Genomic DNA, 18,825 nt, shown 5'->3' on the forward strand with positions numbered 1-18,825 from the left:
ACTACAGAGATACTGTGTTACTGACATGTCATTTGTCCTTACAAAGGCACTCACCCCACCGAACCTTTAGTACCACGGGGGCCTGTGGAGCGTCCACTGATACTTGCGATTCCGCAATCGGGGCCGCCATGTTGGAGAGGCTATTGGCACTGCCGCTCATGCCTTGCCACTTAATATAGTACAGGGGAGGGAGCGGTGTGAGCGTCCCTGAACTTGCTCCCTCCAGGAGTGTCAGCACACCGCTCTACTCGGCGTGTGACGCTACTTCCAGTTGAACCCGGAAGTACTCCCATTCACCCCGGTGCCAGCCTAATGATGGTGCACGCCTCTGCCCCGGCCCAGCCTCCGGCCAGGAGCGGACACCGGGGAGCCCCAGCGGAAAGGATGCCACCAACGCAGCGCCTCACCCGCAGGTGAGAGATGCGGCCATACACGCCACTAGCTGCTCCTGCTGCGGGCCTCGGTCTCCGGACCGGCACCTCAGAGAGAGATCCCTCTGTGATGACGCAGGAAAGGGAAACCAAACTGAGGAGAGAGGTTCCGCCCCCATCTTTTATCTCCTATGCAGGTTTCCTGTTCCTGGGGGCTGGGACCATCTCTCATGTTAGGTGCCGTCATGGGGATGGGAAAATTTAACGATTATTATTTGGGAAAAAAAAAATATATATATATATATATATATATATATATATATATATATATATATACACTCACTGGCCACTTTATTAGGTACACCTGTCCAACTTCTTGTTAACACTTAATTTCTAATCAGCCAATCACATGGCGGCAACTCAGTGCATTTAGGCATGTAGACATGGTCAAGACAATCTCCTGCAGTTCAAACCGAGCATCAGTATGGGGAAGAAAGGTGATTTGAGTGCCTTTGAACGTGGCATGGTTGTTGGTGCCAGAAGGGCTGGTCTGAGTATTTCAGAAACTGCTGATCTACTGGGATTTTCACGCACAACCATCTCTAGGGTTTATAGAGAATGGTCCAAAAAAGAAAAAAAATCCAGGGAGCGGCAGTTCTGTAGGCAGAAATGCCTTGTTGATGCCAGAGGTCAGAGGAGAATGGGCAGACTGGTTCGAGCTGATAGAAAGGCAACAGTGACTCAAATCGCCACCCGTTACAACCAAGGTAGGCCTAAGAGCATCTCTGAACGCACAGTGCGTCGAACTTTGAGGCAGATGGGCTACAGCAGCAGAAGACCACACCGGGTACCACTCCTTTCAGCTAAGAACAGGAAACTGAGGCTACAATTTGTACAAGCTCATCGAAATTGGACAGTAGAAGATTGGAAAAACGTTGCTTGGTCTGATGAGTCTCGATTTCTGCTGCGACATTCGGATGGTAGGGTCAGAATTTGGCGTAAACAACATGAAAGCATGGATCCATCCTGCCTTGTATGGAGCATCTTTGGGATGTGCAGCCGACAAATCTGCGGCAACTGTGTGATGCCATCATGTCAATATGGACCAAAATCTCTGAGGAATGCTTCCAGCACCTTGTTGAATCTATGCCACGAAGAATTGAGGCAGTTCTGAAGGCAAAAGGGGGTCCAACCCGTTACTAGCATGGTGTACCTAATAAAGTGGCCGGTGAGTGTATATCTATATATATAATTGTCTAAGGGTTTTTCCGACTGTCTGTCTGTCTGTCTGTCTGTCTGTCTTTCTGTCTGTCTGTCTGTCTTTCTGTCTGTCTGTCTGTCTGTCTGTCCTGGAAATCCCGCGTCTCTGATTGGTCGAAGCCGCCAGGCCTCGACCAATCATCGACGGGCACAGTATCGACGTAGATGTCATAATGGTTGCCATGGCGACGATGATGTCATAAAGGTTGCCTCGACCAATCAGCGACGGGCACAGTCTGCCGCGAATTCTGGAATCATCATTGTCCATATACTACGGGGACATGCATATTCTAGAATACCCGATGCTGTGCGATGGGCACAGCATGGCGATGATGATGTCATAAAGGTTGCCTCAACCAATCAGCGACGGGCATAGTCTGCCGCGAATTCGCCTCGACCAATCAGCGACGGGCACAGTATCGACGTAGATGTTATAATGGTTGCCATGGCGACGATGATGTCATAAAGGTTGCCTCGACCAATCAACGACGGGCACAGTCTGCCGCGAATTCGGGAATCATCATTGTCCATATACTACGGGGACATGCATATTCTAGAATACCCGATGCATTAGAATCGGGCCACAGTCTAGTATATATATATCTATATATATAATTGTCTAAGGGTTTTTCCGTCTGTCTGTCTGTCTGTCTGTCTGTCTTTCTGTCTGTCTGTCTGTCTGTCTGTCTTTCTGTCTGTCTGTCTGTCTGTCCTGGAAATCCCGCGTCTCTGATTGGTCGAAGCCGCCAGGCCTCGACCAATCATCGACGGGCACAGTATCGACGTAGATGTCATAATGGTTGCCATGGCGACAATTATGTCATAAAGGTTGCCTCGACCAATCAGCGACGGGCACAGTCTGCCGCGAATTCTGGAATCATCATTGTCCATATACTACGGGGACATGCATATTCTAGAATACCCAATGCTGTGCGATGGGCACAGCATGGCGACGATGATGTCATAAAGGTTGCCTCGACCAATCAGCGACGGGCACAGTCTGCCGCGAATTCGCCTCGACCAATCAGCGACGGGCACAGTATCGACGTAGATGTTATAATGGTTGCCATGGCGACGATGATGTCATAAAGGTTGCCTCGACCAATCAACGACGGGCACAGTCTGCCGCGAATTCTGGAATCATCATTGTCCATATACTACGGGGACATGCATATTCTAGAATACCCTATGCATTAGAATCGGGCCACAGTCTAGTATATATATATATATATATATATATATATATATATATATATATATATATATATATATTGTAAAGAAAAAGGAACAGCACAACACTTGTACTTATCTTCGGGTGCAGGGCCCCAGGCAACCAGTCCAATGATTGCACCAGATTCACAAAGACTCAAAAAAGAGGCAGCACTCCATTGTTAAAGTGAAATATGTGGTAGGTTTAATCGACCCACATAGCCGGGCGACGTTTCAGCTCAATCTGAGCCTTTATCAAGCCTTGATAAAGGCTCAGATTGAGCTGAAACGTCGCCCGGCTATGTGGGTCGATTAAACCTACCACATGTTTCACTTTAACAATGGAGTGCTGCCTCTTTTTTGAGTCTTTATATATATATATATATATATATATATATATATATATATATATATTTATTGTACACAAAATCATAAACCCATAGGAAGTCTGAACTAATGCCAGCCCACCCACTGCTTATAATATAGAAGCAATGAACTTGCTCATGTTAGACTAAGTGCTAGATTGTGTAACCAATTAAAGACTTGCTGCAAAGTGCAGACATTTCTAAAGGAATCAATGTAACAAAATTGTCAAAAAAGCCAAGTGGCTCATAGCAACAAAATTGTTTAAAGAACAAATATAGTGCATAAACATTATATATATATATATATATATATATATATATATATATATATATATATATATATATATATATATATATGTAAAAAAAAATGGAACAGCACAATGTTCACCAATGGGTGCCAGGCCTCCTAGGTAAGACGGTCCACTCATCCACCCAAATAATATGCCAAAAAGGGAAAAAAAGGCATCACTCCAGTTTTTTTAAAGATGAAAAACTGTGACGTTTATTCAGACCCACATCTCTATACGACGTTTCGGCTCACACTGAGCCTTTCTCAAACTGTATATATACAGTGCAGACCTAAAGTTTGGACACACAGTCTCATTCAAAGATTTTTCTGTGTTTTCATGTCTATGAAAATTGTACATTCGCACTGAAGGCATCAAAACTATGAATTAACACATGTGGAATTATATACTTAACAAAAAAGTGTGAAACAACTGAAATTAATGTCTTATATTCTAGGTTCTTCAAAGTAGCCACCTTTTGCTTTGATGACTACTTTGCTCACTCTTGGCACTCTCTTGATTCTCCACTGCGGCTGGAGGAGAATGGGAGACCGCAGCGGACATGGTTCGAAATTTCCCCTGTGCAGCGGCGGGAACTCGACACCTAACACAGATTCCCTTTAAAGCCATACATTACCTTTCTTTTGTAGGCTTCTGAGCTGTTTATCTCTAATTTTATTTTGTGAAGGGCATGGGCCAGAATATAAACAGAAACATAAGCAAAATATATGGCTGATTCATGCTTCATTTCATTTGATGATGGAAAAGCATACGTCTCCGTGCAATTATATCCTTGATATCCATACGTCATCTGAAAATGTTTGTTGATTTCTTCATCATTCGTCAGACATGCAAACATCATGAACCAGATTTCTTGGAGCAGACGGTCATTCGGACGGATTGAGGGGTTCACACTTTGGATGCTTTTCTGAACTTTTGGTATTTTTGGTGTGTGCATTTTAAAGCTTAAACTGCAGTTGAATAACTTTGAGTATCCTCTGCAGTGCAGGATAGGCATCCATGACTCGTGAAGTATCAGTGTCCTATTCTCCAGAAACGATCCTATATTAGATAACATTGGTATATGATGCAATACGAAAATGCCATAGATTATAACAACGTTGGCAGTTGATTTATATAACTCTGAAATATTTTTCTCCATATTCTTAATATGAAGAATAAAAATAAACTCAATGCAGATCTCGTTCTTTTCCATCAGTTTACGAAGTTCTATTATATAATTCTGGTCAGTTGTGATCACCATCACCCAATTTATTCCAAAATATTTCAAACACTCAACAATAAACTCATACTGAACCTGATTAACGGGAGCCAAATGATATAAAGACGGATATAAGGCTCTACTATTCAGGAGGTCCGCAACTCCATAAAAGATCTGTAGGAAGAAGACACTGACACATTAAATATTTATTACACACATGAGAATATAAAGACACCCCATGTTATTTTCTCATATCCTCAAACTTTATAAAAACATAAAAAATATGGAAAAAGGAGCAAACTACAAAAAGAAAGTCAGTAATATATTGGCAAAAAAGTAACAATTTCAAATATTTATTTCTGATCTTTTATCATACCTAAAAAAAGGGTTCAAACCTATCATTTATTGGCCTGTGCGGATGGCAAGTGGTCGGAAATACCTGGCTCTCCATATGATCTTATGAGAGTGCAGAAAATGTTGAAACTCTCGTTGTGGGTTTCAGGGTGGGACCTGTATCTATAAGCTCATTTACACTAACATGGACCATTCATGTAGAACAGATATTCACACTTACAAAGTGTAGATGGAATCTGCCGAAAATATCTGCTGTGAACTAGTCAAGAGTTTAACCTCCTAGATGCCACTAAAATGGCATTTAAGGAGTTAGTAATGGAGAAGACCACTATGAACCATGTAAATCCATGAGAAACACAATAGTTTGGTGCTGATAGCACTATATTACCATCGGAGGCCTACTGAAGTACAGTGTGTCTGCCATATTTGACCAGTCAATTGTATACGCGAGCAAGGAACAAAGGGTTCAAGACCTCTAAGGGATTACAAATAAATATTAAAATCTTATCTTTTATTAACAGTTTAAGACTATTAATTAGAGATGAACAATTTATTTGATGCACATTAGATCTGTTAATTACAAAATTCAAACGATTTGTAAGTCAATTCATGGAAATTGTCAAAAAAATTGCCCAACAGCATTTTACACATTGAAGAAAGTTGCCATAGCCACAGAAGGATCATATAACTTCAGGCAATAATCATGTGGACTTGTATTGATAAGCGGATCGATCTGCAGAGGTTTTAGTTTGAGTTGAATTTCCTAAAATTCACGGTTTCTCTTGAATTCAAACACTTTGAGGTTAAATTTGTGGTTCGCAAAAAAAACTTTGCCAGGTAACATTCCCGCACTGCTGAAAGAATCGACTTGCTGAAGTGTTAAATCTGTACCACAACAGCAAGTCAAATATAAGCAATGTGTGCAAGAGACGTCAGGATTCTCACTTACTTTGCTGGGACCGGAAATCCTTCAAGTTTTGTTAAAAATCTGCACAAAAAACAAGACAAAACCCCCCAAATTCTGCAACTTGTGCATAGAACCTAATAGTGCAATTTGATGTACTGCAGCCTGCTGCCACATTTTACGTTCTCTACGTGGGCTTACCAAACTTTTCTTGTTGAATTGTTGAATTAGTGCTGAAAAGATTTTCAAACAAAAATTATAATGTTGTACAAAATGTATGGTAAAATAAAAATATAATTTCAAATCAGTATGTCTTTGAAGTTAATGGGGTAGAGTAAAAGAAAAAACATCTTACAGGATCTAAGAATGTGAAAGCGGCCAGCAGCATAAATACTACCACCTCTACTGGCACCAGCCCCCTAGAAGTGGTGCTACAAATCGCAGGTTACAATTTACATTTCTGCCACCAATAAGCCAATTAGTGGGGAGAAAGTGCAGTTCTTTATAAAACATATGTGGAGCTCATCTCAGTCACAGCAAGACTTTACATCATTATTAAAACAGTCAGTTTCAGGCAACAGCAATGTACAGTGGGTACGGAAAGTATTCTGACCCCTTTAAATTTTTTACTCTTTGTTTCATTGCAGCCATTTGGTAAGTTCTAAAAATGTCCTTCTTTTCTCATTAATGTACACTCTGCACCACATATTGACTGAAAAAAACAGAAATGTAGAAATGTTTGTAAACTTATTAAAAGAGAAAAGCTCACATATCACATGGCCATAAGTATTCAGAACCTTTGCTCAGTATTGAGGAGAAGCACCTTTTGAGCTAGAACAGCCATGAGTCTTCTTGGGAATGATGCAACAAGTTTTTCACACCTGGATTTGGGGATCCTCTGTCATTCTTCCTTTCAGATCCTCTCCAGTTCCATTAGGTTGGGTGGTGAAAGTTGGTGGACGGCCATTTTCAGGTCTCTCCAGAGATGATCAAATGGGTTTAGGTCAGGGCGCTGGCTGGGCCAATCAAGAATGGTCACAGAGTTGTTTGGCCAAGCTAAGGTTCAGAGCACTCTGGAAGAGGTTTTCATCCAGGATATCTCTGTACTTGGCCGCATTCATGTTTCCTTCAATGACAACCAGTCATCCTGTCCCTGCAGCTGAAAAACACCCCATTGTTATGATCTGGTGGCCTAGGAGCAGCATGGACGAGCTCTGGAGTAGGTGGCCTCTATACTGACCGCAGACCCTGAACTTAACACCGCAACTATAAGTAGCCGTGGGATGTTCCTGTCACTCCCTCGACACCTCGTCACAGCCGGAGGACTAATTACCCCTAAGGAAAGAAACAGGAAAACTATCTTGCCTCAGAGAAAATCCCCAAAGGAAAGACAGCCCCCCACAAATATTGACTGTGAGAGGAGAGGGAAATTACAAACGCAGACTGAAAACAGAATTTAGCAAAGGAGGCCACGCTACCTAGAAAGAAAAGACAGGACAGAGTACTGTTCGGTCAGTATTAAAATACTACAAAAATCCACCACAGAGAATACAAAAATCTCCACACCTAACTAAAGGCATGGAGGGTAACTCTGTGACTCCAGAGCTTCCTGCTTGGCTGAATAAATCCTTACACAGACAAAGCTGGACAAGAAAAAACATAGCAATTCACTGAACTATAAAGTCCACCGCATGTGGACTGCAAAAACAAAGCCAGGACTTATCTTTGATGATTTGGACAATCCAGCAGGAGAAACCAAGCAGAGATGTGAATCCTCCAGAAAACAATGGACAACTGGCACTCACTAAAGGGTGAAGCCAGACTAAATAGCCCCGTCCAAAGTGGAAGCACCTGATGACTGCTGTGAAGGACAAACAGCAGCACTACCACTTCTAACCACCGGAGGGAGCCCAAGATCAGAACCCACAACAGAATTCACAACAGTACCCCCCCTTGAGGAGGGCTCACCGAACCCTCACCAGAGCCCCCAGGCCGATCCGGACAAGCCAAATGGAAGGCATGAACCAAATCGTCAGCATGAACATTGGAGTCAACAACCCAAGAATTATCCTCCTGGCCATAACCCTTCCACTTGACAAGATACTGAAGCCTCCGTCTTGAAAAACGAGAATCCAAGATCTTCTCCACAACATACTCCAACTCCCCATCAATCAACACCGGGGCAGGAGGATCAACAGAGGGAACCACGGGCATCACATATTTCCGCAACAAAGATCTATGAAAAACATTATGGATGGAAAAAGAGGCTGGAAGGGCCAAACAAAATGACACTGGACTGATAATCTCAGAAATCCTATAAGGACCAATAAACCGAGGCTTGAACTTCAGGGAAGAAAACTTCATAGGAACATGATGAGAAGACAACTAGACCAAATCCCCAACCCGAAGCCGGGAACCCACACGCCGACGACGGTTGGCAAAACGCTGAGCCTCCTCCTGAGACAACACCAAATTGTCCACCACATGAGCCCAAATCTGCTGCAACCTGTCAACCACAGAGTCCACCCCAGGACAGTCAGAAGACTCAACCTGCCCTGAAGAAAAACGAGGATGAAACCCAGAATTACAAAAGAATGGTGAAACCAAGGTAGCAGAACTAGCCCGATTATTAAGGGCAAACTCGGCCAATGGCAAGAAAGCCACCCAATCATCCTGATCGGCAGACACAAAGCATCTCAAATAAGTTTCCAAAGTCTGGTTAGTTCGCTCGGTTTGGCCGTTTGTCTGAGGATGAAATGCGGAAGAAAAAGACAAATCAATACCCAACTTAGCACAAAAGGACCGCCAAAACCTAGAAACAAACTGGGAACCTCTATCGGACACAATATTCTCCGGAATGCCATGCAAACGAACCACATGCTGAAAAAACAGCGGAACCAACTCAGAAGAGGAAGGCAGTTTAGGCAAAGGTACCAAATGAACCATCTTAGAAAACCGGTCACAGACCACCCAGATAACAGACATCCTCTGGGAAACAGGAAGATCCGAAATAAAATCCATAGAAATATGCGTCCAAGGCCTCTCAGGGACCGGCAAAGGCAAAAGCAACCCACTGGCGCGGGAGCAGCAAGGTTTGGCCCGCGCACAAGTCCCACAGGACTGCACAAAAGAATGCACATCCCGTGACAAAGAAGGCCACCAAAAGGACCTACTAACCAAATCTCTGGTACCAAAAATCCCAGGATGGCCAGCCAACACAGAACAGTGAACCTCAGAAATCACTTTACTATTCCATCTGTCAGGAACAAACAGTTTCCCCGCTGGACAGCGATCAGGTTTATCAGCCTGAAACTCCTGAAGAACCCGTCGCAAATCAGGGGAGATGGCAGAAAGAATCACCCCCTCCTTCAGAATACCAACCGGCTCAAGAATCCCAGGGGAATCAGGCAAAAAACTCCTAGAGAGGGCATCAGCCTTAACATGCTTAGAACCCGGAAGATACGAGACAACAAAATCAAAACGGGAGAGAAACAGGGACCATCGGGCCTGTCTAGGATTCAGTCGTTTGGCAGACTCGAGGTAAATCAGATTCTTATGATCGGTCAAGACCACAATACGGTGCTTGGCCCCCTCAAGCCAATGTCGCCACTCCTCAAATGCCCACTTCATAGCCAACAACTCATGATTGCCGACATCATAATTGTGTTCTGCAGGCGAAAACTTTCGAGAAAAGAAGGCACACGGTTTCATCAAGGAACCATCAGAATTCCTCTGAGACAAAACGGCCCCTGCCCCAATCTCAGAAGCGTCAACCTCAACCTGAAAAGGAAGGGAAACATCCGGCTGATGCAACACAGGGGCAGAAGTAAATCGGCGCTTAAGCTCCTGAAAGGCAGAAACAGCCTCAGAGGACCAATTCGCTACATCAGCGCCCTTCCTCGTCAAATCGGTCAGGGGTTTAACCACACTGGAGAAGTTAGCAATGAAACGGCAATAAAAATTAGCAAAGCCCAAAAATTTCTGAAGACTCTTCACGGATGTGGGCTGAATCCAATCATGAATGGCCTGAACCTTAACCGGATCCATTTCTATAGATGATGGAGAAAAAATGAAGCCCAAAAAAGAAACCTTCTGTACTCCAAAGAGGCACTTAGACCCCTTCACAAACAAGGCATTATCACGAAGGACCTGAAATACCATCCTGACTTGTTTCACATGAGACTCCCAATCATCTGAAAAAATCAAAATATCATCCAAATATACAATCATGAATTTATCAAGATAATTCCGAAAAATATCATGCATGAAGGACTGAAACACAGATGGGGCATTAGAGAGTCCGAATGGCATTACAAGATATTCAAAATGGCCCTCGGGCGTATTAAACGCAGTTTTCCATTCGTCATCCTGCTTAATACGAACAAGATTATATGCCAAGATTGACATCTTAGTAAACCAACTAGCCCCCTTAATCCTGGCAAACAAATCAGAAAGCAAAGGCAAAGGGTATTGGAATTTGACCGTGATCTTATTCAAGATGCGATAATCAATACAGGGTCTCAAGGAGCCATCCTTCTTGGCAACAAAAAAAACCTGCTCCCAATGGAGATGAAGATGGCCGAATATGCCCCTTCTCCAAAGACTCCTTTACATAGCTCCGCATGGCGGCATGTGTTATGATCCTTAGTGGTTGAGGATCACAAATTACTCCAGCTAAGTAACAAACATAGGACAAGCTCTAGGGAGGTGGCAAACTGGACTGACCACAAATCTGAACCTATCCAAACACACTAGAAGTAGCCGGTGAACGTGCCTAAAAAATCCTAGACGTCTCGAGCCAGCCTAAGGAACTAACTACCCCTAGAGAGAAAGAAAGACCTCTCTTGCCTCCAGAGAAATAATCCCCAAAGATATAGAAGCCCCCAACAAATAATAACGGTGAGGTAAGAGGAAGGCACATAAACAGGGGTGAAAGCAGATTCAGCAAATGAGGCCCACTGATACTAGATAGCAGAAAATAGAAAAGGGAATCTATGCGGTCAGTAAAAAACCCTTACAAAATATCCACTCTGAGATTTCAAGAACCCCCGCACCAACTAACGGTGCGGGGGGAGAAACTCAGTCCCCTAGAGCAACCAGCAAGCGAGGAAATCACATTCTAGCAAGCTGGACAAGAAACATGATAAATGCTGATGATCAAAAAATAAACAAACAAAAACTTAGCTTGTCTTGGAGAGACTGGGAGCAAGGTAGACACCAGGAATCTGAAGAGCACTGAATACATTGATAGCAGGCAAGGAACTGAGTATCCAGGTGAGTTAAATAGGAAACCAACCAAGGATAACGAACCAGCTGATGCTGCCAACCAGCAGAAAGACAACACTACACAGTACCGCTTGTGACCACTAGAGGGAGCCCAAAAATAGAGTTCACAACAATACCCCCCCCTTGAGGAGGGGTCACCGAACCCTCATCAAGACCCCCAGGGCGATCAGGATGAGCCGCGTGGAAGGCACGAACCAAATTGGCCGCATGAACATCAGAGGCGACAACCCAGGAATTATCCTCCTGACCATAGCCCTTCCACTTAACCAAATACTGAAGCCTCTGTCTAGAGATACGAGAATCCAAAATCTTCTCCACCACGTACTCCAATTCGCCCTCGACCAGCACCGGAGCAGGAGGCTCAACAGAAGGAACCACAGGTACCACATACCTCCGCAACAAAGACCTATGGAACACATTATGAATGGCAAACGATGCTGGGAGATCCAAACGAAAAGACACCGGGTTAAGGATTTCCAAGATCTTATAAGGACCGATGAAGCGAGGCTTGAATTTAGGAGAGGAGACCTTCATAGAAACATACCGAGAAGACAGCCACACCAAATCCCCAACACGAAGTCGGGGACCCACACCGCGGCGGCGGTTGGCAAAGCGCCGAGCCTTCTCCTGTGACAACTTCAAATTGTCCACCACATGGTTCCAAATCTGCTGCAACCTATCCACCACAGAATCCACCCCAGGACAGTCAGAAGGCTCAACCTGACCCGAGGAAAAACGAGGATGGAAACCAGAATTGCAGAAAAAAGGCGAAACCAAAGTAGCAGAACTAGCCCGATTATTAAGGGCAAACTCGGCCAATGGCAAAAAAGTCACCCAATCATCCTGATCAGCAGAAACAAAACATCTCAAATAAGTTTCCAACGTCTGATTAGTTCGCTCGGTTTGGCCATTAGTCTGAGGATGGAAGGCAGACGAAAAAGACAAATCAATGCCCATCTTAGCACAAAAAGTCCGCCAAAACCTGGACACAAACTGGGATCCTCTATCAGACACAATATTTTCAGGAATGCCGTGCAAGCGAACCACATTCTGAAAAAATAGAGGAACCAAATCGGAGGAAGAAGGCAACTTAGGCAAAGGCACCAAATGGACCATCTTGGAAAAACGATCACACACCACCCAGATGACAGACATTTTCTGAGATACTGGAAGATCCGAAATAAAATCCATGGAAATGTGCATCCAAGGCCTTTTCGGAACAGGCAAAGGCAAAAGCAAACCGCTGGCACGAGAACAGCAAGGCTTAGCCCGAGCACAAATCCCACAAGACTGCACAAAGGACCGCACATCCCGCGACAAGGAAGGCCACCAGAAGGACCTAGCCACCAAATCTCTGGTACCAAAAATCCCAGGATGACCCGCCAACACCGAAGAATGAACCTCGGAAATAACGCTGCTGGTCCATCTATCCGGGACAAACAGTCTCTCTGGTGGACAACGGTCAGGTCTATCTGTCTGAAATTTCTGCAGCACTCGTCGCAAATCTGGGGAAATGGCAGACAAAATCACTCCCTCTCTGAGAATACCAGCCGGCTCAGAAACTCCCGGAGAGTCAGACACAAAACTCCTAGAAAGTGCATCAGCTGTCACGTTCTTCGAACCAGGCAGGTATGAGACCACGAAGTTGAAACGGGAGAAAAACAACGACCAACGAGCCTGTCTAGGATTCAGGCGCTTGGCAGATTCAAGGTAAATCAGATTTTTGTGATCAGTCAAGACCACCACACGATGTTTAGCTCCTTCGAGCCAATGTCGCCACTCCTCAAATGCCCACTTCATAGCCAACAACTCCCAATTACCAACATCATAATTCCGCTCGGCAGGTGAAAACTTTCTTGAAAAGAAAGCACATGGCTTCATCACAGAGCCATCAGAGCTTCTCTGCGACAAAACAGCCCCTGCTCCAATCTCAGAAGCATCAACCTCGACCTGGAAGGGGAGAGAGACATCTGGCTGACATAAGACTGGAGCTGAAGAAAACCGGTGCTTCAGCTCCCGAAAGGCCTCCACGGCCACAGGAGACCAATTAGTCACATCAGAACCCTTCTTGGTCAAATCCATCAAAGGTTTAACCACGCTAGAAAAATTAGCGATGAAACGACGGTAAAAATTAGCAAAACCCAAGAACTTCTGAAGACTCTTAACAGACGTGGGCTGAGTCCAGTCATGAATAGCCTGGACCTTGACTGGGTCCATCTCCACAGTAGGAGGAGAAAAAATAAAACCCAAAAAGGAGACCTTCTGTACTCCGAAGAGGCATTTTGAGCCCTTCACAAATAAAGCATTAGCAAGCAGGACCTGAAACACCATCCTGACCTGCTTCACATGGGACTCCCAATCATCAGAAAAGACCAAAATGTCATCCAGATAAACAATCATAAATTTATCCAGAAATTCTCGGAAGATGTCATGCATGAATGACTGAAACACAGAAGGAGCATTAGAGAGTCCAAAAGGCATCACTAAGTACTCAAAATGGCCTTCGAGCGTATTAAATGCTGTTTTCCATTCATCTCCCTGCTTAATGCGCACAAGGTTATACGCACCACGGAGATCTATCTTGGTGAACCAACTGGCACCCTTAATCCGAGCAAACAAATCAGACAATAGTGGCAAAGGATACTGAAATTTGACTGTGATTTTATTCAGAAGACGATAATCTATACAAGGTCTCAAAGAACCGTCCTTCTTGGCCACAAAAAAAAATCCTGCACCAAGAGGGGAAGAGGATGGGGGAATATGTCCCTTCTCCAAAGACTCCTTTGTATAACTCCGCATCGTGGCATGCTCTGGTATAGACAAATTAAAAAGTTGTCCCTTAGGGAATTTACTACCAGGAATTAAATTTATAGCACAGTCACAATCCCTATGAGGGGGCAGGGCACTGGACCTGGGCTCATCAAATACATCCTGGTAGTCAGACAAAAACTCAGGGACCTCAGAAGGAGTGCAAGAAGCAATAGACACCAACGGAGTATCGCCATGAATTCCCTGACAACCCCAACTTGACACAGACATAGCTTTCCAATCTAAAACTGGATTATGAGCTTGCAGCCATGGCAGACCCAAAACGACAACATCATGCAAATTATGCAGAACAAGAAAGCGAATCACCTCCTGATGTACGGGAGTCATGCACATGGTCATTTGCATCCAATACTGAGGCTTATTCTCAGCCAATGGCGTAGCATCAATTCCCCTCAGAGGAATAGGAAATTCCAAAGGCTCCAGGACAAAACCACAGCGCCTGGCAAACGACAAATCCATCAGATTCAGGGCAGCACCCGAATCCACAAAAGCCATAACCGGGTAGGACGACAAAGAACAAATCAAAGTAACAGACAAAATAAATTTAGACTGTATAGTACCAATGGTGACAGGTTTAGCGATTTTTTTTAAGCGTTTAGAGCATGCTGAGATAACATGAGTAGAATCACCACAGTAAAAGCACAACCCATTTTGACGTCTATGACTTTGTCGCTCAATTCCGGTCAGAGTTCGGTCACATTGCATAGACTCAGGTCTCTGTTCAGAAAATACCGCCAAAGGATGAGCAGATTTGCGCTCCCGCAAACGCCGATCAACCTGAATGGCTAAAGCCATAGAATCACTAAGACTTGTAGGGGTGGGAAACCCCACCATAACATTCTTAACGGCCTCAGAAAGACCCTCTCTGAAATTTGCAGCCAGGGCACACTCATTCCATTGAGTAAGCACCGACCATTTCTGAAATTTTTGACAATACACCTCTGCTTCATCCTGACCTTGAGAGATAGCCAGCAATGCTTTTTCTGCCTGATTCTCAAGATTAGGCTCCTCATAAAGCAGTCCAAGAGCCAGAAAAAATGCATCTACATTAAGCAATGCAGGATCTCCTGGTGCCAGAGAGAAAGCCCAATCTTGCGGGTGGCCACGCAACAAGGAGAAAACAATTTTAACTTGCTGAGCGGAATCAGCAGAAGAACGAGGTCTCAGAGATAGAAATAACTTACAATTATTCTTAAAATTTAGAAACCTAGATCTATCTCCAGAAAACAACTCAGGAATGGGTATCTTTGGTTCTGACATAGGGCTATGAATAACAAAATTCTGAATACTTTGCACCCGTGCAGTAAGATGATCCACACTAGAAGTCAGAGTCTGAACATTCATGTCTGCAGCTGAGCTCAAAACCACCCAGAGTTCAAGGGGATGAAAGAAGCTAAACAAACTGCAGCAAAGGAAAAGCGGGAGGAGAAAAAAAAAATGTACTCAGGTCTTCTTTTTATCCCACTTCTGCGATGCATTAAACACGTTTTGGCCTGCTATACTGTTATGATCCTTAGTGGTTGAGGATCACAAATTACTCCAGCTAAGTAACAAACATAGGACAAGCTCTAGGGAGGTGGCAAACTGGACTGACCGCAAATCTGAACCTATCCAAACACACTAGAAGTAGCCGGTGAACGTGCCTAAAAAATCCTAGACGTCTCGAGCCAGCCTAAGGAACTAACTACCCCTAGAGAGAAAGAAAGACCTCTCTTGCCTCCAGAGAAATAATCCCCAAAGATATAGAAGCCCCCAACAAATAATAACGGTGAGGTAAGAGGAAGGCACATAAACAGGGGTGAAAGCAGATTCAGCAAATGAGGCCCACTGATACTAGATAGCAGAAAATAGAAAAGGGAATCTATGCGGTCAGTAAAAAACCCTTACAAAATATCCACTCTGAGATTTCAAGAACCCCCGCACCAACTAACGGTGTGGGGGGGGGAAACTCAGTCCCCTAGAGCAACCAGCAAGCGAGGAAATCACATTTTAGCGAGCTGGACTAAAAACATAATGAACACTGATAATCAAAAAATGATCAACAAAAACTTAGCTTGTCTTGGAGAGACTGGGAGCAAGGTAGACACCAGGAATCTGAAGAGCACTGAATACATTGATAGCAGGCAAGGAACTGAGTATCCAGGTGAGTTAAATAGGAAACCAACCAAGGATAACGAACCAGCTGATGCTGCCAACCTGCAGAAAGACAACACTACACAGTACCGCTTGTGACCACTAGAGGGAGCCCAAAAATAGAGTTCACAACAGGCATGTTCAGGCACAGACAGGTTGAAAAGTCTGCCCTTAGGAAACTTACAGCCTGGAATCAAGTCAATAGCACAAACAAAGTCCCTATGCGGTGGAAGGGAACTGGACTTGGGCTCAGCGAAAACGTCCTGGAAATCTGACAGAAACTCAGGAATTTTAGAAGAGGGGGAGGAGGAAATTGACATCAGAGGAACGTCATCATGAACCCCCTGACAACCCCAACTAGTCACAGACATAGATTTCCAATCCAACACCGGATTATGTACCTGTAACCATGGAAACCCCAGCACAATAGCATCATGCAAATTATGCAACACCAGGAAACGACTATCTTCCTGATGGGCTGGCGCCATGCACATGGTTAACTGTGTCCAAAACTGAGGTTTATTTTTAGCCAATGGTGTAGCATCAATACCCCTCAAAGGGATAGGACTCCGCAAAGGCTGTAATGGAAAACCACAACGTCTGGCAAATTCTAAGTCCATCAAATTTAAAGCGGTGCCTGAATCCACAAATGCCATGACAGAGAATGATGATAATGAGCAGATCAGGGTCACAGATAACAGAAATTTAGGTTGTACAGTACTGATGGTAACGGAATTAGCGATTCTCTTGGCACGCTTAGGGCAATCAGAAATAACATGAGCAGAATTGCCACAGTAAAAGCACAACCTATTCTGACGTCTGAATCCTTGGCGTTCAGCTCTAGACACAATCCTATCACACTGCATTGGCTCAGGACTCCGCTCGGAAGACAATGCAATAGTGTGCACAACTCTGCGCTCACGCAAGCGCCGATCAATTTGAATGGCCAGAGACATAGAATCACTCAGACCTGCAGGCGTGGGGAAGCCCAATATAACATCTTTAACAGATTCAGAAAGACCCTTTCTGAAAATTGCCGCCAAAGCATCCTCATTCCACTTAGTAAGCACAGACAATTTTCTAAATTTCTGGCAATATGATTCTGCCGCTTCTTGACCCTGACACAGGGCCAACAAGGTTTTCTCAGCATGATCCACAGAATTAGGTTCACCATACAATAACCCAAGCGCCTGAAACAAGGTGTCTACATTAAGCAAGGCCGGATTCCCAGATTCCAGGGAAAATGCCCAATCCTGCGGACAATTTTTACCTGCTGGATGGGATCACCAGAGGAACGGGGCTTCAGAGCAAAAAACAGTTTACAGTTATTTTTAAAGCTCAAAAATTTGGACCTGTCCCCAAAAAACAGATCGGCGGTAGGAATTCTAGGCTCTAAAACAGGAGTCTGCACGATATAATCAGAAATACCTTGTACTCTAGCAGCAAGTTGATCCACCTGAGAAGCAATTCCCTGAACATCCATGTCAGCACCTAACTCCTGAGCCACCCAGAGGTGAAGAGGGAAAAAAAAACACAACAGAGTACAGAAAAAAAAATGGCTCAGCACTTTCTTTCCCTTCTTTTGAGATGCGGTTAACTCATTGTGGGCCAGTTGTACTGTCATGATCTGGTGGCCTAGGAGCAGCATGGACGAGCTCTGGAGTAGGTGGCCTCTATACTGACCACAGACCCTGAACTTAACACCGCAACTATAAGTAGCCGTGGGATGTTCCTGTCACTCCCTCGACACCTCGTCACAGCCGGAGGACTAATTACCCCTAAAGAAAGAAACAAGAAAACTATCTTGCCTCAAAGAAAATCCCCAAAGGAAAGACAGCCCCCCACAAATATTGACTGTGAGAGGAGAGGGAAATTACAAACGCAGACTGAAAACAGAATTTAGCAAAGGAGGCCACGCTACCTAGCAAGAAAAGACAGGACAGAGTACTGTGCGGTCAGTATTAAAATACTACAAAAATCCACCACAGAGAATACAAAAATCTCCACACCTAACTAAAGGCATGGAGGGTAACTCTGCGACTCCAGAGCTTCCAGCTTGGCTGAATAAATCCTTACACAGACAAAGCTGGACAAGAAAAAACATAGCAATTCACTGAACTATAAAGTCCACCGCATGTGGACTGCAAAAACAAAGCCAGGACTTATCTTTGATGATTTGGACAATCCAGCAGGAGAAACCAAGCAGAGATGTGTATCCTCCAGAAAACAATGGACAACTGGCACTCACTAAAGGGTGAAGCCAGACTAAATAGCCCCGTCCAAAGTGGAAGCACCTGATGCCTGCTGTGAAGGACAAACAGCAGCACTACCACTTATAACCACCGGAGGGAGCCCAAGAGCAGAACCCACAACAGAATTCACAACACCCCATAGCATGATGCTGCCACCACCATGTTTCACTGTTGGGATTGTATTGGGCAGGTGATGAGCAGTGCCTGATATTCTCCACACATACCACTTACAATTATTACCAAAAAGGTCTATCTTCATCTAATCAGACCAGAGAGTCTTATTTCTCATAGTCCGGGAGTCATTCATGTGTTTGTTAGCAAACTCTATACGGACTATCATATGCCTTGCACTG

This window comes from Ranitomeya variabilis, chromosome 1 (assembly GCF_051348905.1).
Source record: "Ranitomeya variabilis isolate aRanVar5 chromosome 1, aRanVar5.hap1, whole genome shotgun sequence".
Taxonomy (NCBI): Eukaryota; Metazoa; Chordata; class Amphibia; order Anura; family Dendrobatidae; genus Ranitomeya; species Ranitomeya variabilis.